Below are 27002 nucleotides of genomic sequence, written 5' to 3'. Positions count from 1 at the left end.
ATGAGCAGAAAAGGAAATAGAGGCATCCCAAATTAGTGGGCACATTTGAAGATTTCGGCTTATGTTTCTAGCAGTGATCTAGTACAGTGGTTTTTAACTTTTTCATTTGCAGACCCCTACAAAATTTTGAATGGAGGTGCAGACCCCTTTGGAAATCTTAGACATTCTGTGGACCCACCCCCGCAGGGTACACGGACCACAGGTTGAAAACCACTGACTTAGTAGTATCAATTGCAGAAGCTGCTGCACTAGTCTGACACTGCTTATCAGAGCATTGATGGCTGTGCTCCCAGAATTCACAGTGCCACTCGCCTGAAGGTAGCTTAGCTTTAAACAACAGGCTGAGGAGTTTGTGGTAGCCCTAGTGCTATCAGTGTCCGACCAGGCAGCTCTTCCCTCCTCAGTCACAAATGTATCTGTCCCTGGTATTCTCAGGAACCAGCCTTGGGTGGATGTATTGTGCAACACAAATGCCCTATGACCTTCAGGAGAAATCAGTGACAGTGACAGATATCAGTGACAGGTCTTCAAACTTACTAGTCTATTTGTGTTGGTTTATGCTTTATGCTCTCTTCACAAGAAAACTGGTTCTGCTGTGCGTTTGGTTTGATTTGTCTTGCCTCTTTGTTTTTAAGAAGCTGAGATTTTTCTTTGCATTTCTAACTCCTTCATAGTGGGGGAGCCTATGGCCACGGGTGCGTCAAGCCCCAGAGGCCAGTCCTGATCATCTCTGTGATACCAACAATGATATCACTGTGCTAGTCTGAGTATGCACACAATGGGCTTCCCTATTAAAATACTTGCAGTCAATGCTGCCAGCAAAAATGTGTGGGCACGGATTCAGATGAAAATATATTCATGCATGCTTCAAACTTGGAAAGGTTTGCACAGCTGTAGCTTCCAGGCTTTCCTGTAGGTGTAGGGACTGGTCCATGATCCATGCCCATCCAGTCCTTGGCCTCTCAGAAGAGGGGGCCAAAAAGTTTTAATTGTTACAGGTTTTGTAGTACTGTTTTGGCTCCTGGGAATTAACAGAGAAGAGTAACTAATTTCCACTAGATCCCCAAGTAGCTGACAAACACTAACAAAGCTGGGTCACTAACCAAGATAACATTGATTTGGTAACCTAAAGTTAGGGATCTGTAGAATTAATCTATGGAATTCATTGCCACAAACATTTGGAAGCCAAGAGGTTGGTGGGATTATCTATATAAACCCTATTATTTATATGAATAATATCTACTCTTGCATTAGACAAGATAAATATATATTAGGGATATAAATCCTCATTTCTTGGCTTATGCTCTAAGAACAATTACTTGGAGTTTGGAAAACACTCATGGGAAGGATTTTCTATAATTGTCCATGGTGGCAGTTTTTACCCATATGGTTGAATCATGGAAATGTGGGGCTGGAAGGGATTTTGAGGAGTCAGCAACTCCACTGCTCTGTGGTGAGGCAGGACCAAGTAGAGCTAGACCATTAATATTAAGCAGATTAAATCCATTACCACTTGTCCAGCCATCAGTGGACATGAAGAACAGTTGATCACCATCCTTTCTATAACAGCCCTTATCATATTTGAAGACTGTTATTGTGATGTTGTACTCCATATGTTTTATGAAAATATGCTAACAAGTGTGAATATAAAGTAACTGGAATGTGCTTCATGCAAAAGGTCTCTTTTAAGGTATCATTACAAAGCTTATCTACTGAGTGTGTTCATCCTATTTGTATGTATGTATCATTCTTGTATCTAATACTAGAAATATGAAATATAATTCTGAAGTCCTATTGTAATTATGCAAAGTGTGTGCCATTAATGGTGGTTTAGAATCTTGATGGCTCCCATTGACTAGGACAATTGGTTGTAAATGGCTCTGTTTACTTGTAAGCCTTCCTGTGTTCATGTGAGTCAGGCCAGGAAGAATGGAGGCTTGGGGTCTCTCAGGACATGTGACCATGTCACCCGGTACTGGAATCCATCTTAAACCTGGTGCTTTTCCATTTAGAAGGAGGAGTCGGGACCCAGAGAGACAAAAGATTCCCGTCTTGTGCCAAAGCTATAAAAGGGGGTGGAACAGAACAAGGGCGTTTCCAGTCATAAGAAATCCCTGAGTTGCCACCTGAGCTAGAACTAACAAGGTCTGTACAAGGGGAAAGGATTGGGCCCAAACTAGGAAGGAGTCTAGTCTGTGAAAGAAGCTTATTGGAACATCTCTAAGGGTGAGATTTACCTGTATTCAGTTTCTTAATGTATTAGGCTTAGACTTGCGTATTTTGTTTTATTTTGCTTACTTTGTTCTGTCTGTTATTACTTGGAACCACCAACATCCTATCTTTTTTACTTACTTTTGTCTATTAATTAACCCAGAGTAAGTGATTAATACCTGGGGGAGCAAACAGCTGTGCATATCTCTCTATCAGTTTTACAGAGGGTGGGCAATTTATGAGTTTACCCTGTATAAGCTTTATACAGAATAAATACATAAATACAGTGTCTGGGTGCTGGAGACAGAAGTACTTGCTGAGCTGTTTTCAGTTAAGTCTGCAGCTTTGGGGGTGTGGTTCAGACTGTGGGGTCTGTGTTGCAGCAGGCTAGCGTGTCTGGTTCTACAAGACAGGGTTCTGGAGTCCCCGGCTGGCAAAGAAAACGGGCTTAGAGGTAGTTTCAGCACATCAGGTGACAGTCCCAAGGGGGTCTCTGTGACCGAACCCATCACAGTTATCACGTCCCCCCTCAGTCTTCTTTTCTCAAGACTAAACATGCCTAGGTTTTTTAACCTTTCCTTATAGGTCAGATTTTCTAAACCTCTTATTATTTTTGTTGCTGTCCTCTGGATTCTAGGAAAGGTGTGGATAAACTGTATAAAGTGTGGTGCCCAAAACTAGACGTAGTACTCCAACTGGGGCCCCATCAGTGCCAAGTAGAGCAAGACAATTACCTTCTGTGTTTAACATATGACATTCCTGTTAATTCACCCAGTAGCCTGTTTCACAAATGCATCGCATTCTTTGACTTGTATTCACTTTGTGATCCACTGTAAGCCCGAGATCCTTTTTAGCAGCACTGCCATCTAGCTAGTTATTTCCCATATTTTAGTTATGCATTTGATTTTTTTTCCTTCCTAAGAGTAGTACTTTGCACTTGTCTTTATTGAATTTCATCTTGATTTCAGACCCATTCTCCAATTTATCAAGGTCATTTTGAATTCTAATTCTATCTTCCAATGTGTTTGTAGCCCCTTTCAGCCCAATATCACCTGCAAATTGTATAAGCATGCACTCCACTCCATTATCCAAGTCATTAATGAAACCCCCTAGTGGTCAGGGTAGAGGAACTTGGGCCCTTCCACTCTGGGACCAACCAGGGTCCCTCTTAGGCACCATAGGGAAGGTATCCGCTACCTGTCATTTTTAGTAGGCTACCTGTCATCTGCTGCCTGTGGCCCCCACCCTGGGGTCTCTTCTTACTGCTCTTTCCCTTCTCAGGGTGCATCCTGATTTGAGATTACCCCCTGCCACTCAGTTCACAGGCCTCTGCAGGCTAAGGAGTCTCAGCTTCATGCAACTGCCCTCCTTCTGGGGATACCCTCTTGGAATAGACCCTCCATCACTGAGAGTGCAGCTCTCTCTCTCCAACCACTGCCCTACTGTGCTGAAGACTCCCTTTTAAATACCTTCTTCAACTGGAGCATGCCCAGCAGGCCTGCTAGGGTGGGGCTTCCTAGGGCTAGAGTTGTTCCTGAACCCCTGTCTCTCCACTGTGGGGTTTATCCACCTCATGGTATATCCCACTAGATAACCCTGACAGTTTGACAGTGAACCATTGATAACTAGTCTTGTAGTATGCTTTTTCAACCAACTGTGCACCCACCTTACAATGATTTCATCTAGGTCCCATTTCACTAGTTTGCTTATGAGAATGTCATGTTGGACGTGTCAAAAGCCTTACTACAATCAATATAGCACATCTACCAGTTCCTTGCTTCCACTAGTCCAGTAACCCTGTCAAAGAAGGAAATTAGACAGGTTTGGCATGATTTGTTTTTGACAAATCCATGCTGGCTATTCCTTATAATCCTATTATCCTCTAGGTGCTAGCAAAATAATTGTTTAATAATTTGTTCTAGTATCTTTCCAGGTATTGAAGTTAAGCTGACTGATCTAGAATTCCTGGGTCCTCTTTGCTCCCCTTTTTAAAGATAAGTACTGTTTCCCCCCCTCCACTCCTCTGGGACCTCACCCATCATTGTGTTCTCAAAGATAATTGCTAATAGCTCTGAGATTGCTTGAGTTAATCCATGTGGAATTAGTTGACTATGGTCTGAGAGAGGGTACCAAACTACATGAGCTATTGCTCTACTGCAGAATGGCAGTTGCTATGTTCCTAAGGCTATGTATTCTAGCTCATTAACAATACTTTGAGCTAATTCAGTCTCTATAATACAGATACATTGGGATGCTTACACTGTGTAAATGGACTGTGAATGTAGTTTGACTATATTTTTTAAAGCAGTAAGTTTTAATTAGCACAAACTCAGACCCCAATCCTGCACCTGACTCTCATTTGATAGGTTCTGCGTAGCCCCAGGGGTTCTATCAATGTGTCTCTGAGTGGGTGCTGCAGTCAATTGCAGAATCAAGCCTTTGCTCTTGTTCCTGCTGACACGTCTTGACTTTCCCATATTGAAAGCAAAAGCTATCTATACAGTAGATTTATTTGTTACTTTTCTCTAACATAATCATTTGCAAGGTTCTCCAACAGTGGTCTGAAGACCTTGGGCTTTTATGACATCCATCAAAGCTCATTCACACTTTGAAGCCTACTCTATGACAGAACACCTGTCTATGCTCCCTCATTCTGCAGTCACACAATCATTTTGCTCATTTATTTATCTAAGCAGCTGTGACACCATCATTTAAAAAAAAATACAAGGTACTTTGCAATTGTAGTTGGGTGAGGACAATGACATGAACAGTGTAAATAGGAATGGAAAAATGAAGAACTATTGGTCTTGGTAGAATTAGATTTTTATTAGTAAATGTCGATAAATGTCAATTTCACTGTACACACACAAGCCAATGAAAAAATATTTCTATCAATAATAATAATAGACATTTACAGCTGAGCAAAGCAATAAAAATGCTGCTTGAGAACTTATTAGAGTTGGATTTAAGGATATTTACTCTGTATATTTTGACACATGACGTTGACAATATTGTGTATTAACTCTTTGAATTTCAACATCTGTGATTAAAAAATTGTTTGCCCCCAATTGCCTGACCCTGCCATAATATCCCACAACTGTGAAAATGTAAATAGATCATTTTAAAATGATTAAACCCCATAATTTTGTGCAACAGAAAATTCAAATAGATAAAAATAGAAAAAAATCCTTAAAAAAAATCAGTATCAGCTATTATTAAAAAATAATTGAATTCTGCCAAGATTAAAATAATGTTTTCAGTGATGAAAATCTGACTCTTTTTTTTAACCTGATTAAAGGCCTTCTTTTAATCTAACATTTTTAGTGCTGTTACTGTACACAGCATTGTGCAGCAGGATTATTCTTGTTTTACATCCATTGTAAACTTTTCCAGTGCAAATAAAGTGTGTGTTCCTATGGTTGTTAAAAATATTAACATTAGAAATATTTATTTCAACTGTGAAAAATTATTCCATTGGTCAAAAAGCATCTGGTCCAGCCCAGATCTGAGCAAACAGTGCAAAACTACGTCCATGGATATTCATTTGCTATCACTGTATTCATGCCCCTTTTTATATTTGAATATTGTAACAAACTAGTTTACTGGCAGGAATAGACAATAAAACACTGAATTTTATGTAAAAATTGGAGAATATCTGTGGAAAGTGAATTGAGAATGGTAGTGAGGCGGTGTGGGTCCCCACCGCCCCAGAGAGAGACGAACCCCTCTGGACAACAGAGTGGGTGGAGCCAGGGAGCTCTGAGCCTGCCCCCCAGAGGCTCAGGCGTGGCATAGGAAGTATAAAAGCCCGACCCCAGAGCTCACTGAGAGAGCAGGTGCCGGGGAGACCAGACGCCTCTGGCCTACCTCCTGGTTGGGAAGCCTCAGCAACCTGCAGTGGACCCAAGGGCTGTCCAGGCTTGCCCCAGGCCAGCTACCTGGAGGAGTTGCCGAGCCTGCCCTGCACCAGCAATCCCAAGGAACCTGTGGTTCTGGACCCCCCTGAGGACACCAGCCTGACCCAGGTACCTCAAGAGGAGGAGTCCGGAAGTAGCCCAGGGACTGCTGACCCTAGTCTGGCTGTAGCACTGCCAGAACCCATGTCAGGATCCCCACTGATGCAGCAGCAGGTCTTCTGCTGCTGCTGGGGCCCCAGGCTGGGACACAGTGGAGTGGGAGGGCCTGGGTCCCCCCTGCCACTCAACTCGCGGGTGGCAGTCTCCCCCTCTCCCAGGCCTTCAGACCCAGGGTCTGGGCACATGGTTGATAAACTGTTGTTGCTCAGCCCCTGCCTGAGGGCCTGAGCACCTGACTCACCATTGCCCCTCCCTGACCAAGGTCCTGGACACACTATTATATACTGTTGTTGCTCAGCCCCTGCCTGAGGGCCTGAACCCCTGACTCACCATGCCCCACCCTGACCTAGGGCCTGGGCTGACGACTAACTATGTTGTTTCTGCCCTCACAAAGGCCACAGAAGAAGACTCCTGCAGCCGGACTAACCTCATTACAAGAACTAAGAAACATCAGTAATCAAACTGCAAATCTGATTTTTAAAAGTTACACTTATCCAAATGGGAAACCTATATTTATCAAGTGTCATACATAGATATTTAAAACTAACTAACACTATTCAAATTTAAAATACTTGTAACAAACCTTTCATGCACAATCTATAGCTCAAGAATTATTCAACAGGAATTTTGGGGGTGACTGAGGCAAGTGTTTTTGGCCTCGTTATGTGATTTTTTACAACCTATACGTAAACTAAAACAATAAATAGTTAATATTCTGTTTAGTTTGTGAATTATGGTGCAATATTATAGCACTGTAGTTTAAATCTGCAGGGGTAAAAGAATTAAAGTCTACTATTTCAAGCAGCATCCCCATGTATACATTCTTCTGACTGGGTGCCCATCTCTTCAAAAACAGTGCATACATTTACAAAACCCATTGAAGTGAGTTTGTAATGAATAAATATTTTCTCCAGTAATGCTAAAGCACAAACTGTTTTCTTCTCTTGAGAAATTGTGTCCTATTTTAATTTCAGAGTAATTACTTTTTGGACATGGAGCACAGATGATAAAGTTCTTTTCAGGACTACAGCATATTTAAAGACAATACCTAAATAAACAGGACTAGGCAATTGATAAAAGCCTTGAGCTTCTGTCACAGTGTTACAGCACTGACTAAAACTTTTAAAGTACGTGAGGCAAGACTGGAAGCTAGGTAACCGTGGATTAGCACTCTAGCTTTTCACTTCTGTCAGTTTAGCTTCAAATTCTAGTGCCAGCCTAGGTCACAAATAAAAATGAGTTTGATCATCTCTTCCTAGTCCACACTGGTCAGCTTCAAAGAACTTCTGCATAGTGCAGCATGATTAATAGTGTCAGCTCAATAAGGGCTTCATACTAAAATAGAAGGGTACTAAAATTCATGAGTGAGGTGTACTGTAAAGTTGTGTGGGGAAAGTCCACAGCATCTTAACTAAAGCTAATACTTTTAGTCATTCATCTTCATGTCTAGCATACTAAGGACTGGCCTCAACATCACAGTTTCTCAAAAGTCATGCCCAGCAGTTAATGGACATGGAGGCTGAATTGCCCTCTCACCCTAGAGGCTATAATTTCACATCAAATTTGAGGCATACTATGGAATGGTGCAGGAAAGTTGACTTGTTTGTTGCACCTCTTTTGTGGATACTTAGGGGATTTGAGTTTCCAACAGTGCCTTGTAGGTCATGGCCCTATGTTCTTACACAAACATCCAAGTACATTTCACTAAGGCAGCGGTTCTCAAACTGTGGGTCACGACCCACTTTTAATGGGGTCACCAGGGCAAGCATTAGACTTGCTGGGGCCCAGGGCTGAAGCCCAAGCCCCACCACCTGGGGCCAAAGTGGAAGACCAAGGGCTTCAGCCCTGGTGGCGAAGGCACAGGGCTCAGGCCCCCTGCCTGGAACTGAAGCCCTTGGGCTTTGGCTTTGGACCCCCTTGCTGGGAGGCTTGGGATTTGTCCCCTCCCTCCCCCCGACCTGGGGCAGCGGGACCTGCGGGGGGGAGGGCTTAGGCTTCGGTCCCCCTCCTGGGGTCATGTAGTAATTTTTGTTGTCGGAAGGAGGCAGGGCTGGATTACTCAATAGGCAGACTAAGCACATGCTTAGGGCACCAGCAAAGCAGGGGGCACCAAAAAAAATGAGATTTTTGTTTTGAAAAAATTTGATATTTGATATTTCAAAAAAAGCATCAAAGTAGTCATCATGGGAAAAATCAGAACTTTGTTAGACTTCCTTACACTCCACTACACACTCTTCCCCCATTTTTCTGTTCTCTTTTTATTACTTATCCCCACCTAAACCAGGGGGGCGTCCTACTAACGTAGATCGAAATAATGTGAGGAAATCAGATCCTGTCATGTATTGCAATAAATTTATATTTTATTATTGATATATTCTTCTGAGTTATACGTACTTGATTCATTTTTTTTCTTTCTTACATATATATATATATATATATACACACACATAAAAATATTGTACGTTATGTAATTTTTTTATTTTTAAGTTCAGATAACTGAGATAAGGGGCAGGATGAAATGTAACCAACTGAGTGGAGCACAGAAACGTAAACTGGCAGAAGAAAAGAAACAAAAAACTAGTGAAATTTTCCAAAATCTTCCAAAGCTGACATCATTTTTCAAAGCGAATCCATCAAAAGCAACATCTTCTCTCAGTAGCACAGACATCGTTCCAAAACCTATACGTGTTTCAGAGACTGACCCTTCTTCTATTGGTGAACACCATTCCATCATTCCAGAACATGTGGATGTGTCAGAGACTGTAACTGATCATCCTATTTCTGGTGGTAAAACAGACATTGTTCTAGAAGGTGTGGACGTGTCAGAGACTGAACCTGCTCATGCTGTAAATAATAGGAGAAAAGATCCTGGTATGTGGGTTGATTTCAGTACCGATGATATAGCTTACTGGATAGATCGTGGACCAAATGACTGTCAACAGCACACAGAGCCATTTGAGAAATCACGTCCGACATTTACCAATGGCAAACAAACAAGATATTGTCACAAAAAACATTTTTCGGCATGAAAGCGAATGGTGAGAAATACACCTGAGAATGGCTACTGTATTCACCATCAACACCATCACGTGGGCACCAGTGATACTGCCAAGAATGACCTTGAGCAGATCATTGCGGACTACGTGGCTCTGGGAAGAAGGATAAAGGAGTTTGAGGTGCAAGTGGTGTTTTTGTCCATCCTCCCCGTAGAAGGAAAAGGCCTGGGTAGAGACTGTCGAATCGTGGAAGTCAATGAATGGCTACGCAGGTGGTGTCGGAGAGAAGGCTTTGGATTCTTTGACCATGAGATGTGTTCCAAGGAGGAGTGCTAGGCAGAGACGGGCTCCACCTAACCAAGAGAGGGAAGAGCATCTTCGGAAGCAGGCTGGCTAACCTACTGAGGAGGGCTTTAAACTAGGTTCACCGGGGGAAGGAGACCAAAGCCCTGAGGTAAGTGGGGACGTGGGATACCGGGAGGAAGCACTAGCAGGAGAATGCGAAAGGGGAGGGCTTCTGCCTCACACTAAGAAAGCAGGACAAACAGCAAGTTATCTCAAGTGCCTATACACAAATGCAAGAAGCTTGGGAAACAAGCAGGGAGAACTGGAAGTCCTGGCACAGTCAAGGAATTATTATGTGATTGGAATAACAGAGACTTGGTGGGATAACTCACATGACTGGAGTACTGTCATGGATGGATATAAACTGTTCAGGAAGGACAGGCAGAGCAGAAAAGGTGGGGAAGTTGCATTGTATGTAAGAGAGCAGTATGACTGCTCAGAGCCCCATTATGAAACTGGAGAAAAACCTGAGTGTCTCTGGATTAAGTTTAGAAGCATGAGCAACAAGGGTGATGTCGTGGTGGGAGTCTGCTATAGACCGGATCAGGGGGATGAGGTGGACGAGGCTTTCTTCCGGCAACTAACGGAAGTTACTAGATCGCAGGCCCTGGCTCTCATGGGAGACTTCAATCACTCTGATATCTGCTGGGAGAGCAATACAGCGGTGCACAGACAATCCAGGAAGTTTTTGGAAAGTGTAGAGGACAATTTCCTGTGCAAGTGCTGGAGGAACCAACTAGGGGCAGAGCTCTTCTTGACCTGCTGCTCACAAACAGGGAAGAATTAGTAGGGGAAGCAAAAGTGGATGGGAACCTGGGAGGCAGTGACCATGAGATGGTCGAGTTCAGGATCCTGACACAGGGAAGAAAGGAGAGCAGCAGAATACAGACCCTGGACTTCAGAAAAGCAGACTTTGACAACCTCAGGGATCTGATGGGCAGGATTCCCTGGGAGAATAACATGAGGGGGAAAGGAGTCCAGGAGAGCTGGCTGTATTTTAAAGAATCCTTATTGAGGTTACAGGGACAAACCATCCTGATGTGTAGAAAGAAAAGTAAATATGGCAGGCGACTAGCTTGGCTTAACAGTGAAATCGTTGCTGATCTTAAACACAAAAAAGAAGCTTATTAGAAGTGGAAGATTGGACAAATGACCAGGGAAGAGTATAAAAATATTGCTCGGGCATGCAGGAGAGAAATCAGGAAGGCCAAATCACACCTGGAGGTGCAGCTAGCGAGAGATGTTAAGAGTAACAAGAAGGGTTTCTTCAGGCATGTTAGCAACAAGAAGAAAGTCAAGGAAAGTGTGGGCCCCTTACTGAATGAGGGAGGCAACCTAGTGACAGAGGAAGTGGAAAAAGCTAATGTACTCAAATGCTTTTTTTGCCTCTGTCTTCACGAACAAGGTCAGCTCCCAAATTGCTGCACTGGGCAGCACAGCATGGGGAGGAGGTGACCAGGACTCTGTGAAGAAAGAAGTGGGTTCAGGTCTATTAAGAAAAGCTGGATGAGCACAAGTCCATGGGGCCGGATGCGCTGCATCCGAGAGTGCTAAAGAAGTTGGCGGATGTGATTGCAGAGCCATTGGCCATTAACTTTGAAAACTCATGGCGATCAGGGGAGGTCCCGGACGACTGGAAAAAGGCTAATGTAGTGCCCATCTTTAAAAAAGGGAAGAAGGAGGATCCTGGGAACTACAGGCCAGTCAGCCTCACCTCAGTCCCTGGAAAAATCATGGAGCAGGTCCTCAAGGAATCAATTCTGAAGCACTTAGAGGAGAGGAAAGTGATCAGGAACAGTCAACATGGATTCACCAAGGGCAAGTCATGCCTGACTAATCTAATTGCCTTCTATGATGAGATAACTGGCTCTGTGGATGAGGGGAAAGCAGTGGATATGTTGTTGCTTGACTTTAGCAAAGCTTTTGACATGGTCTCCCACAGTATTCTTGACAGTAAGTTAAAGAAGTATGGGCTGGATGAATGGACGATAAGGTGGATAGAAAGCTGGCTAGATTGTCGGGCTCAACGGGTAGTGATCAATGGCTCCATGTCTAGTTGGCAGTATAAGAGTCCTGCACTTAAAACAGAAGAATCCCACGCACCGCCAGAGACTAGGGACCGAATGGCTAGGCAGCAGTTCTGCAGAAAAGGACCTAGGGGTTACAGTGGACAAGAAGCTGGATATGAGTCAACAGTATGCCGTTGTTGCCAAGAAGGCCAATGGCATTTTGGGATGTATAAGTAGGGGCATTGCCAGCAGATCGAGAGACATGATCGTTCCCCTCTATTCGACATTGGTGAGGCCTCGTCTGGAGTACTGTGTCCAGTTTTGGGGCCCACACTACAAGAAGGATGTGGAAAAATTGGAAAACGTCCAGCAGAGGGCAACAAAAATGATTAGGGGACAGGAACACATGACTTATGAGGAGAGGCTGAGGGAACTGGGATTGTTTAGTCTGCGGAAGAGAAGAAGGGGGAGGGGGGATTTGATAGCTGCTTTCAACTACCTGAAAGGGGGTTCCAAAGAGGATGGATCTAGACTGTTCTCAGTGGTAGCAGATGACAGAACGAGGAGTAATGGTCTCAAGTTGCAGTGCGGGTGGTTTAGGTTGGATATTAGGAAAAACTTTTTCACGAGGAGGGTGGTGAAGCACTGGAATGCGTTACCTAGGGAGTTGGTGGAATCTCCTTCCTCAGAAGTTTTTAAGGTCAGGCTTGACAAAGCCTTGGCTGGGATGATTTAGTTGGGGATTCGTCCTGCTTTGAGCAGGGGTTTCGACTAGATGACCTCCTGAGGTCCCTTCAGAGAATCATAGAATATCAGGGTTGGAAGGGACCACAGGAGGTCATCTAGTCCAACCCCCTGCTCCAACCCTGATATTCTATGATTCTGTGATTCAACAGGGTCTGTGTACTGTTTTGTTTGCAAACTTTTTGCATATAAACCTTCATCATCCCAGTTTGCTGCAGATGGATTTAGTGACTGGCGGAATACTGTTTTAATTGAACAACATAAAAATAGCACTACTCACAGAGATTCAATGTTGACATATTTAAATCAAAGACAGGGCTTTGGATTGATACAAAATTTGGAAGAACAAATTAAAGGGAAGTGTGAATACTGGCAACATGTCTTGCAGCGTGTTATAGCTGTTCAAACATTAGCTGAACGTGGTCTGCCTTTCCGCGGATCAAATGACACATTTGGATCATTGCAGAATGGAAATTTCTTGGGATTGTTGTAGCTTCTGGCTCAGTCTGACCCATTTTTAGCAGGCCATAGCTCAAAATATGGGAATGCTGGCAAAGGTAACCCATCATACTTATCCAAGACAATATTTGATGAACTCATTGGTCTAATGAGTGACAAAGTTCGTTCAGCTATTGTGGATGAAATAAGTACTGCTGGGTACTTCAGTTTGTCTGTCGACTCTACACTTGATCTTTCACATGTTGATCAGTTGAGTATTGTGCTAAGATACTTGTCTCCCACAGATGGAAAACCAGTTGAACGATTTATAACATTCCTCAATTTGAAAAGCCACTCTGGTGAAGAAATGGCAAATCAAGTACGGCATTATCTGTGCCAAGTTTGCAAAATTGATTTCTCAAAGTGCAGAGGTCAGTCTTATGACAACGCTGCCAACATGTCAGGGCGTTATCAAGGAATACAGAAGAAGCTTTTAGAACAGAACAAATATGCCATATTCATACCATGTGCTGCACACTCTCTCAGTCTTGTTGGCCGCAGTGCTGTTGATTGTTGTCCAGTGGCAGTAAGTTTTTTCTCAACAGTCCAGTTACTTTATACATTTTTCTCTGCCTCAACACACCGATGGGCAGTTCTTAAAACATATTTGGGCAATGATCATGTGTTGAAATCTCTTTCTAATACTCGCTTTCAGGCACATGCAGTGGCAACAAGTGCAATTCGGGAGGCCTACTCAAAGATTATGGATGCATTAGAAAGTATAGCTGAAGACCAATCACAAAAGGGAGAAACTATACAAGAGGCAGAAAACATTGCAAACAAGATGCAAGAACTAGAGTTTGTATTCATGTTGACCATATGGAATGAAATTTTACAACACTTTTACCACACAAGTCAAGCTCTCCAAGAAAAAGAATTGGATGTGAAAACATGTGCAGACCTCTGTCAATCATTAGCAGACCACTTACACACTTTGAGGAATGATTTCAAAATATATCTTGCCTGATACTAACTACAAAGAAGCTCAGTCCCGCAAGCAAATCAGGAAAAAACAAGCAAATGATAGCAGTGCAACAGAAACAGAATTGAATCCTAGAGACAAATTTCGCGTATCTACTTACTATGCTATAATTGATACACTTGAAGCTCATATGAAGAGGAGAGGTGAAGTGTAGAAAGAAGTATCAAGAAGATTTTCTTTTCTAAACGATATGGACTTATCTGACGAACAATATTCACAAGATTCCCAAAAGCTAGTTGACTCATACGCTGTTGACTTGAACATGAATCTCTGTGGAGAAGTACGGCAGTTCCACTGTTATATGCACGCAAAGTTTAATGAAACAGGAAAAATGAAATTCAGTCACATTGATCTTCATGACACGATACTGAAAGACGGAATATAATGTGTATTTCCGAATGTAGAGATCGCACTACGTATTTTTTCTAACATTGATGATTACTAACTGCTCCGCAGAATGCTCTTTTTCTCAGCTGAAAAGAATAAAAAACCCTCAGAGAACAACAATGTATCGGGACAGATTTGATTCACTTGCCCTATTGTGTATGGAAGCGGACATGCTTCGGCGAGTCAGCTTCGATGAACTTATCCAGAATTTTGATATAAGATTTTGCAATCAGAAAATCTAGAAAGAAACTATTTTAATTTCAGCATACGTGTAAGTTTTGTGTTTATTTTGAAAAATAAATTTTTATTTTATGGTATAGTATTGTGTTTATATTGAATTACATATGGGGGGGGCACCATAATCTTTTCAGTGTTTAGGGCCTCTAAAGGTCTTAATCTGGCCCTGGAAGGGGGACACAGTGCAATGAAGTTTGAGAACCCTTGCACTAAGGCATGGTAACGGTGAAAAATAATCACATTTATATTGTGTGGGAAACCAGCTAGAAGGAAAGGAATAGACAGTGACACTTCACTTATGCACACACACAAACAAACATATTCGTAAGCACTTTTTTTTTTTAGCACTCACAAAGCAGGGGTAATATATAATACATTATAACACCTGCGTAAGCAGGAAACTGTTCATGCACAAAATCATTATCTGTCACATAGATGTCATAAACTTTTCACCTGGTCACAAAAATGCTACTGTGCCTAAAGTGTGTGTGTGTATATGTGTGTATACACATTTATAGCTGTACAAAGATTGTGTGCTTAGGCTGAGCTGGGTTGATGTTCCATTAAAAATCAGGCCCAAAAGATTTCCATTTGTGAAAATATATAATACATATTTTTCAAAAAAATTAGTTAGGCTATTTGCAGGCAGAGTGTAAGGGAGCAAAACTTTTTTTCTTTATAGAATAAAAATGATTGAGTATTTAAAATAATAAAATAAAGCTATTATGCACAATTGTTATTCCAATTAAAAGGATTCAAGAGAATTTTTTGTCTGAAAGTTATGTTTCAAATGCATTCCAACGTGTCTAAGTGAGACACTTAGATTCTTTTACTGAACATTAATACAAACATTAGCATTTTTCTAAAAGTTAATTTGAATATTCAGTGTTTTCTTTATGAAGTGTAACATTATTGATTTTTTTTTTTGGCCCAATATTACTTCTGTTTTATGCTGGTGTAAATATTTTCAGTGAAGTTCATCATCATCATGTTCCTATTATGCCTCTGGTGTTTAGGGCAGTGACGAAGCTCCTCCACTCCTGTCTGTTTCTGGCAAATCTTTCAATGTTTCCCCAGCTGTGCCCCAGGTTTTTCAGCTCAGCTTCCACAGCTCTTCGCCCTGTTGTTTTCGGGTGGCCTCGTTTTCGCTTGCCTTCAGGTGTCCATCTTATTGCTACACTGGTGGTGGAATCAGTTGCCATCTGAAGCACGTGACTGGTCCATCTCCTGGCAACAATGGTGCTCAGATCCTCTTGGTTGCACCGTGTCAATAGATCTTGGTTTGAGATTGTTCTGGGCCAAAAGATACGGAGGATTTTTCTGAGGCAGGTTGTATAGAATGAAGACAGTTTGGACATGTCATACTTTCTCATTCCCCAGCATTCTGCACTATAAAGTAGTGTTGAAAGTACGCAGCTCTGATAAATTTTGAGTTTGGTTTTGGTGTTGTATTTTGATGATTTCCGGATTTCCAGATATCAGTCAAGTTACACTGCTGTAAAAGCTGGAGTAACACATGTAAGGAATCAGGACCTCATTCTTTATAGTAACAGTTAATTTTTGCTGGAAATAAACCCAGAATGTTTTCTTCTATGCATTTTTTAATGCACTAAGAAAAAGAAGAATTTCTATTGCAGGGACTTGTATACACACCATTCATTATGTCTGTAGACAGGAAGACAGACTTAGTTCATTAAAAAGTTGTTAAATTTTTTATCAGATATAGCTAGTTAATCCATAAAAATGAACAAACTACTTTGTTGCGAAGTTTAATAGGTTACTTACATCATGCTGTGAAAGACTTAGGAGAGTATGAGGACAAATATAGAAGTAAGCTCAAGTTTTTGGAAAGTTTTATCCTTCAGAACAGTTGTTTTATATTTTAAACAGATGTAAATAAGTAGCAGCCTTATTTAAAGCACAGGAGGGGCTTTGATGAATACCATGTGCATGGTCTGTGTCTTTTTGCGTATTATTTTGATCTATGATTTGTTCCAAAGGCCCTCTGCTGAAAACTAAGATGAAGATATTAATTATTTAAATTTAAAAGTACAATACCTACAAAATATATTAAAATAGGCAGTTGCAGGTGGTGCATTATTAAAAGATATAAGACTTTTTCGATATGTGAGGCTTTGAAACTGGTGTATTTCAAAAATACATTTTACATGACTCTCTTGTTTTTGTTTGGGATTGTATTCCTCTCAATATTGTTTTAATTATCTCTGATTATGTAACAACAAATTGGTGCATTTTTTTCAATAACAGACACTTTATCTAAAAGTTAGCGAGAGTCTTTCTAGTGACTTCCACAGGTTTTGGATTTAGGTCCTAAATGAGTACTGTATCACATTAATAGATTGTAAGTTATTTGAAGGAGATAGAAAACACCTAACTTCAATATTGTTGTGTGACTATCCAATGGTTATAGATCAGAAAAAGTAAGAAGAATGTATAGTTGAAGTTTCTGCACTGAGAAATCTAAAGTTATACATCTTTTTTATCTAACAATAAAAATGAAATGACTATTCTGGCTTTTTGCTGTAATATTGCTCAAAAATTAAGTTTGCTGTAGAACACTAAGTATAAATACTGTTTGGTCACAGCTACCAAGAACAACTGTTTGTTATTCCTTTTATGAAAGGAAACTATCTAGAGAATTCCAAAACTCCCAACTAATACAATTTAATCACAGACCCTTCCCATTCATAATATAAAAACTGTCACACTTCCTACTATTGGTTCTAAATAATTACATATTAATTTAACCAGCAAACTTCACTAGTTCACTATCCACTACCTACTATAGTAATTAATAAAGAACACTAGTGCCAATATCAATCTCTGGGGTCCACTTCTGTTAACTTCTTTCCACTATGATTTTTTTACTTCCTGTATCACTACTTTTTAATCAATGCTTAGGGCTTTTTGCCTTTACCCTGTGATTGTTTTCCTTCTTAGTTAGACAAGGCATGACTTTTCCTTACAGAAGATGCATTTTTTGACAGTCAGTTTATACTAATCTACCATTTTAGTACTATTCTGTCCTCTGTTATTTTATTTATCAATTCCCCCAGACTCGAGGAAAGCCTACTGGTCTGTAATTCTCACCACATTAGTAGACGGTGGTCTCAAAGGCTAGATCTCATATTCAAGTCAGTATTTCTGCTATTTTACACTTTATTTCCTTCACATCTGTTAGCTGAATACCATCCAGGCCTTGTGCACTGCCCCCTCTCAGATAGCTACACAGGCTAGGCAGCAGTTCTGCAGAAAAGGACATAGGGGTTACAGTGGATGAGTAGCTGGATATGAGTCAACAGTGTGCCCTTATTGCCAAGAAGGCCAATGGCATTTTGGGATGTATAAGTAGGGGCATTGCCAGCAGATCGAGGGATGTGATCATTCCCCTCTATTCGACATTGGTGTGGCCTCATCTGGAGTACTGTGTCCAGTTTTGGGCCCCACACTACAAGAAGGATGTGAAAAAATTGGAAAGCATCCAGCTGAGGGCAACAAAAATGTTTAGGGGACTGGAACACATGACTTATGAGGAGAGGCTGAGGGAACTGGGATTGTTTAGTCTGCAGAAGAGAAGAATGGGGGGGGATTTGATAGCTGCTTTCAACTACCTGAAAGGGGGTTCCAAAGAGGATGGATCTAGACTGTTCTCAGTGGTAGCAGATGACAGAACGAGGAGTAATGGTCTCAAGTTGCAGTGCGGGAGGTTTAGGTTGGATATTAGGAAAAACTTTTTCACGAGGAGGGTGGTGAAGCACTGGAATGCGTTACCTAGGGAGGTGGTGGAATCTCCTTCCTTTGAAGTTTTTAAGGTCAGGCTTGACAAAGCCCTGGCTGGGATGATTTAGTTGGGGATTGGTCCTGCTTTGAGCAGGGGATTGGACTAGATGACCTCCTGAGGTCCCTTCCAACCCTGATATTCTATGATTCTGTGATTAGTAATGGGTGTTTTGATCACTTGAAACATAAATAGCTGGATTTGCGATGACTAGGAGAACTGTGTGGTGATTTGCTTGCCCGGTGCGAAGGTTGCAGATCTCTCGAGACATCTAGATAGACTTATGTGTAGTGCTGGGGAGGAGCTGGTGGTCATGGTACGTGTAGGTACTGTGACAGGGTCAGGCCAGATAGCTACAGGAGAGTGACAGAAGGCAGATATATTAGCCCCAGGTTAAGTAGGTCCCTTTTCCGTGGGTAAGGTAACAGGGAAGGTTTTTTTTTTTTTTTTTTTTTTTTGAAACAGAAAAGAAGTTTATTTGTAACAGTTACAGAAATTACAAAAAGATAAAGAAAAACTTAGCAACAAAACAACGCAATCAAAAGATATAACACAACAGCTTTCAGGAGGGAGAGGTGTTCAGGTTAGCCCAGGCCCAGAGCGGGGGGGCTTCCTCGACACTCGTGGTCTTCCACCCTCCTGAGTTACCTGGTGGCCTAGAGCGGGGGGGCTTCCTCGACACTCGTGGTCTTCCACCCCCTCGAGTTACCTAGTGCCGCGCCCAGGGTCACCGACCCTCCCTCTCCTGAGAGTGCCCGACAAGATGGGCACGGCTGTGGGGTGGGTGGTTGGGAGGGAGGGGGGTACACCCATGTATTATAAGACCTCTCCTAGATGACAATAATGATGGTATTCACAGCAGCTAACGGCTGTGGCTGGCGTCCCTCGCTCCATCCCTCAATCAGAGGGTCAGGCGGAGGGAACCGGACGGGGTCACCGAGCAGAGAACCCCGGACAGCGCCCACCGCTCCTCAAAGGTGTCAAGGGAGTCGGTGGACGCCGCCCAGAGGAACTCCGCCCGGATGCGTGAATGTACTGAGGATCGGAAAACGGCCCTACAATCGCAGGACGCCTCATGAGCCAACCTCCGCTCTCTGGTCTTATAAATGGCTGTTTTAGCCAAAGCTAGGAGGAGGTTAACCAGGAGATCCCGCGACTTGGTGGGGCCACGGATGGGGAGTGTGTAGATGAAGAGGTGGGGAGAAAAATGAAGCCAGAAGCGCAATAGAAGATTTGTGAGGAGCCGAAAAAGGGGCTGCAATCTGGCACACTCTAAATAGACATGCGCCAGGGTTTCCCTCACATTACAAAAAGGACAAGTATCCGGGATGGAAGTAAACCGTGTCAAAAACACGCCCGTGCTCACAGCCCCGTGAAGGAGCCGCCAACTGATGTCCCCGACGGGCCTCGGGACCAAGGTGGAGTACAGGCTGGCCCACCGAGGTTGCTCACCCTCCAAAGGTGGTAGGAGATCTCGCCACTTTGTATCGGGGCGGGACACCAGGGTGCGGGCGTGAAGGGTATGAAGCGTGAGTATATATAAATATTGCCGTGGTGCAACTTGAAAACCGACCGGTTGCAGTTCATGCAGCCGGCTTGCAGTGAAAGGATGAGGGGTGTGTTGGGATCGGTAGGGTAGGGGCCCGATGGAAAGGTCCGGCGGGCCTGGGGTAGAGGATGGGCGGGGTGCGCCCTCGCGCAAGGCTCGGCTAACATAAGCCCGAGCGGCGGGGGTCAAGGCGGCCTCCACCTCCTGAAGCACGCGCCGGGGGGTGCGAAGGCTGGAGAGCCCCATGCGTCGAGCGAGCGTCGGGGGATCCAGCCAGTCTCCCCGGTCGTAGTCCAGGAGGTCCCCGACCCTCGTAACTCCCGCCAGGACCAACCTCTGGCGCACCGTGCGGGACTCCGCCGCCTGCACACGAAGTTGGGGGTTGTGTAGCAGGGGCTCCGTGAGGAGATCTGCCCCCACGATGGCCGCCACGGACCTGGTCGTTGAAAACAGTTTCCAGGTCCGGAGGAGGTCCTGGTAGAAATCCGGCAGCCCGGAGAGGTCTCGCGGAAAACCTCTCGGACAAAGATAAAAGAGCTGCCGGTCATATCGGAGCCCATGGAAGCGGCGTAGGAAGGCATGCGCCAATATGCTCCACGTCGAACTACCTGCACTATAAAGGAGCCTCTGCAGGGCCTGGAGGCGGAAAACACGGACCTGAGTGTACAGACACTTCAGGCCCTGCCCTCCTTCCTTCAGGGGCAAATGAAGAACTCCAACAGGGGCCCAGTGCAATCCTGACCAAAAGAACTCCAGAATCAATCTCCGGAGGTGGGACAGGAAACCCGGGGCCGGGGCTAGGGTGTTGAGCCGGTACCAGAGCGTGGACAGGACTAGTTGGTTAAGCACCAGTGCTCTCCCTCGAAGGGAGAGACATCGGAGTAGCCTCGTCCATTTCCTGATCCGCTCAATCACGCCGCCTTCCAAATTTTGCCAGTTCTCCGGCGGAGAAGGGTGCGTGGCAGAAAGGTAAACGCCGAGATAGAGCAGAGGGCCGGCACTCCACCGGATGGTCTGAAGCGCGGGTGGGAGGGAGCTTACCTGCCGCCAGCCCCCCACCGCCAAGCCAGAGCTCTTGACCCAGTTGACTCGGGCGGAGGAGGCTGCTGAATAGATGGCTTGGCATGCCTCCACTCGCGCCAAGTCGCCAGGGTCCTGGACCACGAGGAGGACGTCATCGGCGTACGCCGACAGGACCAGCCGCAGCTCCGGCTCCCGCAGCACCAACCCCGTCAACCTCCTGCGGAGGAGACAGAGGAAAGGCTCGATCGCCAGAGCGTACAGCTGGCCTGAGAGGGGGCACCCCTGCCGCACCCCTCGCCCGAAGCTGACCGGTTCGGTCAGGGTCCAGTTGAGCCTAACCAAACACTCCGCGGAGGCGTACAGCACCCGGAGAAAACTCACAAACTGAGGTCCGAATCCAAACGCCCGCAGGGTGCTCAGGAGGTACCCATGATCTACTCTATCAAAAGCCTTCTCCTGATCGAGAGACAGGAGGGCGAACGACAGACCGTCTCTCCGCCCGAGTTCCAAAAGGTCTCGGACTAGAAAGAGGTTGTCAAAAATGCTGCGACCCGGGACAGTATAGGTCTGGTCCGGGTGAATCACGTCCGCCATCACGGACCCTAGCCGCAGCGAGATTGCTTTCGCTACGATTTTGTAATCCGTGCTAAGGAGTGAGAGGGGACGCCAGTTTCGTAAGTCGCGGAGGTCCCCCTTCTTCGGCAGCAAGGCGAGCACCGCTCGTCTGCACGAGAGAGGGAGGACCCCGCTCTGCAGGGACTCAGCCCAGACAGTGACTAGGTCTGGGCCAAGGATGTCCCAAAACGCACGGTAAAACTCCACGGTCAGCCCGTCCATGCCCGGAGATTTATTGGTGGGCATGCGACGGAGGGCTTCCGAGAACTCGGCCAGGGTGAGAGGCAGCTCTAGCCGGTCTCGGTCGCCCACGCTGACCGTGGGGAGTTCCTCCCAGAGCACCCCGCAAGCGCCAGGATCGGTCGGATCCGGGGAGAAAAGGTTTGCGTAGAAGTCACGGGCCCTCCCACACATCTCCTCCGGATCCGTGAGGGGGGTGCCGTCTTCCGCTAGAAGGCAGGTGACGTGTTTTTTGGCCCCCCTCGTTTTCTCCAGGGCGTAGAAGAAGCGGGAGCCGCGATCCATCTCCCGAAGGAGGCGGATGCGGGACCGGACAAAGGCACCCCGGGCCCGGTGGTCCTCGAGGGCTCGAAGTTCCTCCCGCTTCTCCCGGCACGCTCCGCAGAGGGACGGGTCCCCAGGGCTGGCGGCCAGGCGCCTCTCCAGCTCTAAGACCTCCCGTTCCAACTGCTCTATCGCCGCATTTCTCCGTCGGCTGGTGCCCCGAGTGTAGTTGCGGCAGAAGAGCTTGGCGCGGACCTTCCCTAAATCCCACCAGCGCCGCACCGAGGGAAAGGCACGCCACTGCTCCCGCCAGGCCAGCCAAAACTCCCGGAAGGACATCACAAAGCTCTCGTCCTCCAACAGGCTGTTGTTAAAATGCCAGTAAGCCGGCCCCGGTCCCTCTGCACGGAGGGAGACCGTGACGGTAACCAAATGATGGTCGGAAAAAGGGGCCGGCCGAATGGTGGAGGAGTGGGCCTGTGAAAGATGGAGACGGGATAGGTAAATACGGTCTAACCGAGAGCGGTGTGACCGATGGGCCTCCACCCGAACAAAGGTAAACGTGGAAGTATCATCTGGGTGATGGTCACGCCAGACGTCCACTAGGGAGTGATAGTCGACTATGTCTCGGAGAATGGTCGCGGCGGCCGGGCTCGGCTCGGCCCCCGAGCGGTCCCGTTCCTCGAGGGTGGTGTTAAAGTCCCCTCCCAGGATCAGGCACTCGTGTGAATCTAGGGTGTCGAGAAATTCGGACACCTGCTGGTAGAATTGTGGCCGCTGTGAACTCACTTGCGGGGCATAGATATTAACAAGATTGACCACGAGCCCCTCCAGACGAACTCGGAGGTGCAACAAGTGGCCCGGCACGGCCTCAGTGACCCCTAGCACCTCGGGCCGCAGGGTGGGGGAGAACAGGGTCGCCACTCCAGCTTGCCAAGTCGTGCAGTGGCTGAAGTATACCCCGTCCCCCCACTCCAGCCGCCACCTATCCTCGGCGGTTGGGTCCGTGTGGGTCTCCTGCAGGAAAACCACAGAGTACCCCCCCTCCCGAAGGTAGGAGAGCACCTGGGACCTGCGGAGAGCCATCCTACAGCCCCTGGTGTTCAGGGTTACAATAAGGAGAGGTGTCATGCGGAGGGCTGGGGGGGTGGGGAGTTCTCATTGGTGGGGGTGCTCAAGGCCCCCGGCGGGTCGCGTAGCAACCCGTGTCCCATCCCGTGAGTAAGTAAATCTCTCCGGAAGCTGCGGGCCCGCTCGTAGGCCGCGGCACCGCCCTTCCCTTGCCCTCTGCCCTCCCTCATAAGGGCTCTCGCGGCCCGAAGGAGTCGATCAAAGTCCCCCCATTGCTGGAGAGCCAGCTGTGCCCTACCGCGGGCACCACGGCATCGTTCTAAGAACTCCCGTAGTGCATGCTGCAGCTCATGGGGGGGTGGGGTTACAATTCCCAGAGCAGTCCCTGGTGGGGCTCTTGATACAGCCTCGTGGTCCGCTAAGGCGGGTAGGCAGGGTGCGGACCGCCGACGGGGTGTCTGACAGGCTGGGGTTATTAACTCCATCTCATGCCTTGGGGTGGACGGGGATGGCAGGGGGAAAGGTGCAACTCCTGAGGAGTCGCAACTAGAAAACGTAAAGACTGCTCCCTGGGGGGAATCTGCAAAGGGCGGAAAAGAAATAACCCCAGGGGCGGCGGTAGCCTTGCAGGAGGAGGGAAACTGAACCGGAATAGGGGTGGGGCCAGGGGCAGAGGTGAGGCCCTGGGCTTCAGGAGGCGAGCAGCGGAAAGAAGGTGCCTCCCGAGCAGGGTCGGGGGTTAAGGGGCAAGGGAGGGGGCTCCGAGGAATGCTAAGTACTGGCTCCGGGGTGGTCGTGGCAGCCATGGCATCAGGTGGTAAACCACTTTCTGTGGGGTGCTCACCCGGAAAGGCAGTCAGGGGGAAGGAACATGGGGAAAGGGGGCCTGGGGTAAGATTGCCCAAATCGAGGCCGGCCGGCAGTAAATCATCCCCTCCCTGGGTGACCGGGGTCAAATCTAGGGCCTCAATCTCTGCGTACACAGAGGAGAGGCCGACTCCCACTACCCCGGGGGCCTCTCCGCTAGGGCCCGCCTCAACGGTCACGTCGGGGTTCGTAGGGAGTTCAGGTGGTATCCGGTTAGAAGGGGCTTCCTCCGGGGCTTCGGAGGGGAGGGTCCCCCGCGGAGGGGGGATTCCACCCTCCAATGCTGGTCTATCTTCACCTCCCGACACCAGCGAATGGATCTCACTCGTGGCCGAGGCGGGAGGCTCAAGGTCGGTACCTCCCTTCCTGGTCTTCCGGGGGGCTTCCGCGTCAGATGAATGCAGCGGAGCTCGAGCCCTCCGCTTGCCTCGCTTCCCCTGGACTACAGTCCAGCCCTCCATGGCGTCGTCCGGGGGTTGAGTAGCAGGGGACGGAGCGGGGCGCGGAGGCAGAGATTCAGGGGTTCGGGGGGGTAGCGGTGAGGCAGCATTAGGGGCGGGGGGTTCTCCTTGGGGCGAGCCCTCTCCTGCACCCGGCAAAAGCTTTGCCACACCCCCCTCCATAGGCTCTGCCGAGGTGGTTACAGCAAGAGTGGGACTCCCGTGGTCGCCCGGGCGTTGTTGGAGAGGTGCCTCTTGGGCCCGGACGGGGGCAGCGGTGGATCGGGTGGGAGGAGGGGTGGTTTCAGGTGCCGGGTGGCCAGGGGTGTCGGCAACAACGGGGCCGATATCCCGCCGGGTCTCGGGGGTCTCCGGTGCCCCTCCCCCCCGGGCTAGAGGGCAGTCCCTGCGGACATGCCCCGCCGAGCGGCAGAGGTAGCACCGGGCCTCTCCGGTGGAATAAAAGACCCTATAGCGGGCTCCCTGGTAGGGAACTAGGAAGGACCCCTCGAGCGCCTCTCCGTCACGCACCCCCGCCGGCAGTGAAATCTGCACTTGCCGGCGGAACGAAAGGACGTGACGGAGGGCGGGGTCCTTGCAGCCTAACGGGAGAGGGCTGATAGCAGAGACAAGCTTCCCCAGGGCAGAAAGAGCAGGTAACAGGGCAACGTTAGGTAAAAAGGGAGGAACGGAGGTGAGGACGAAGCGAACGCCCAGATCTTCTAGCGGTTCTAGGGGGAGAAACACCCCCCCCACCACTAGGCCCTTCTCCACCGCCTCCTGGGCGGCAGTCTCCGAAGCCAGAAAGAAAACGACCTTCCCATACATCTTGGAGGCCGCCACAATGGCCATGGGTCCTACCACTTTCGCCAACGCCTGCACGTATGCCTCCACGTGGGGCGAGGTGGGCACTAGGAGGCAACGGACACCGTGCTTCCTGGTCAGGGCGGGAAGAGGGCCCCGGTTGCTAGTGGTGGCAGCGGAGGCAGTGGGTGGGCGAGATGAGGAGGCGGCAGGTGAGGGGGGGCCTGTCGCCACCCGGGCATACGTCCTGGGGGCCGGGGGAGGGACGGTCGCAGAGCTGGTGGAGGGAACAGCTGGGAGGGGTGCCACGACCGATGACGAGGCCACAGTGGTGGGGGCGGCCTCTGCCATGGAGGGCCCAGCGGCATTAGCGGGGCCCTTCCCTTTTGGCCCGCTTCGATTTTTCCGTCTAACTGGGGGGGGGTTCCTAGAATCTAATGGGGCAAGAACCAGAGTAGCAGTAGTAATTGCCCCGGTGCCTCCCACTGCCGATGCCCCAGCAGGGGCGGTGGCAGGGGTTCTAACAATGGAGGCGGTGGGGAGATCTTGAGGGGTGGGCAGGGGGGTAGATGGGGGAGGGACAACCAATTTCGTTGGAGGGGCCTTGCGTCCCTCCTGCTCTGCCATTGTAAGCAGGGAGAGACAGGGAGACACTGGAAGGAGGGGGGGGGGGCAAAAACCGGGGTCCGGTAGTAGGGGTAGGCTATGGGATAAACAATCCGGGGGGGAGGGGTGGAGGGAGGACGACCCACCACAATTGTCCAAAGAGTCTCGTTTGGTTGGTTGTTATGCCCGGTCCGAAAGGCAAAGTCCAAAGCAAACAGCTGGATCCGAAGGCAGATGGCAGATTGCCAGCAGGGACGAAGCGGCGGGGGCCGTGATAGTTGTAGTAGTGGTGGGGGGGGTTGGGGGCACCGATGGATCTGGGGGTAGCTCCCTGCTACACCCCTGTGCCGCCACCGACGCAGCTGAAACGCAGTCAACTCCCCCCCCCCCGAGGGTATAATTCAAAAGAAATCCCTCAGTCTTACGGCCTCTCTCCACGATGATTCATAGCTGCCCGGGCGAGTTCTCCGGCCTCTGGCGTCTGCTGCAGCTGTTGGCTCTGTCCCAAGGCTCTCGGCAGCTAGGAATGTTGTAATGATAAGGAAAAAATCCAGGCAAAAAACAAGACAGCTGGGTCTGGGGGCGTCCACTCCCCTCTCCGGACAGCGGGTCGACAGTCCTCCCCCCCTCCTCTGGGGGTTTCAAATAAGCAAAAAGCAAAGTCCAGGAGCAGGCAGTGGGGGGGGTGCTGGCGGCCGGCCAGCCCACTGACGCAGCTCAGAAAAACGGGAAAAAACGAAACCAAAAAAACAAAGCGTCCGGCCCAAACGCGGGGGGGGGAACTAAGCGAAAGGAAAAGTGTGAAAAATCCGGGCCGGGGGGCTTTAGGAAAGAAAGGAAAGCAGATAGCTCAGGAGCGAGTAAGGAAACGATTCCGTCACCGTAACAGGGAAGGTTTTTTTTTTTTTTTTTTTTTTTTTGAAACAGAAAAGAAATTTATTTGTAACAATTACAGGAATTACAAAAGGATAAAGAAAAACTTAGCAACAAAACAACGCAATCAGAAGGTATAACACAACAGCTTTCAGGAGGGAGAGGTGTTCAGGTTAGCCCAGGCCCAGAGCGGGGGGGCTTCCTCGACACTCGTGGTCTTCCACCCTCCTGAGTTACCTGGTGGCCTAGAGCGGGGGGGCTTCCTCGACACTCGTGGTCTTCCACCCCCTCGAGTTACCTAGTGCCGCGCCCAGGGTCACCGACCCTCCCTCTCCTGAGAGTGCCCGACAAGATGGGCACGGCTGT

Source organism: Chelonia mydas, chromosome 1, assembly GCF_015237465.2.
Source record: "Chelonia mydas isolate rCheMyd1 chromosome 1, rCheMyd1.pri.v2, whole genome shotgun sequence".
Lineage (NCBI taxonomy): Eukaryota > Metazoa > Chordata > Testudines > Cheloniidae > Chelonia > Chelonia mydas.
Note: the sequence above shows the minus strand (reverse complement) of the source record.